The following is a 428-nucleotide window of genomic DNA, read 5'->3' as shown; positions in this document are numbered from 1 at the left end:
AGTCCTGGCCCCAGCTTGGGCCAGTCGAGGGTACTCTCTCCTTCGGGCTGGGTCTCTAGCCCCTCACTCTGTGTCCTCGGGCTTCACCGCGCTGCTATCCCCTCTCCACCGGGACAACCACAGCACCACACTCCCATCACTCTCCGCGGGTTCATCACATCCTCACTGGGGGGTTCTCACCGCTGCCCCACCTCTTGGGCCTCATCACCGCCCCCTTCCTGGGGCCGGGGTCCCTGCACCCTGCACGCAACCCACCGGTTGCACCTCATCACTGCCCCCTCTCTGGGCCTGATCACCGCCCCCTCTCTGGGGCCTGATCACACTGCCCCCTCTCTTGGGGCCGCCCCCTCACTGGGGCCGGGGTCTATACCCCCCGTACGCAACCCACTGGTTGCAAGTGGCAGGCACACACAGTGCACTGCCACAGT

The sequence above is a fragment of the Alligator sinensis genome, unplaced genomic scaffold (assembly GCF_000455745.1).
Source record: "Alligator sinensis unplaced genomic scaffold, ASM45574v1 scaffold1104_1, whole genome shotgun sequence".
In the NCBI taxonomy this organism is placed as follows: domain Eukaryota; kingdom Metazoa; phylum Chordata; order Crocodylia; family Alligatoridae; genus Alligator; species Alligator sinensis.
Note: the sequence above shows the minus strand (reverse complement) of the source record.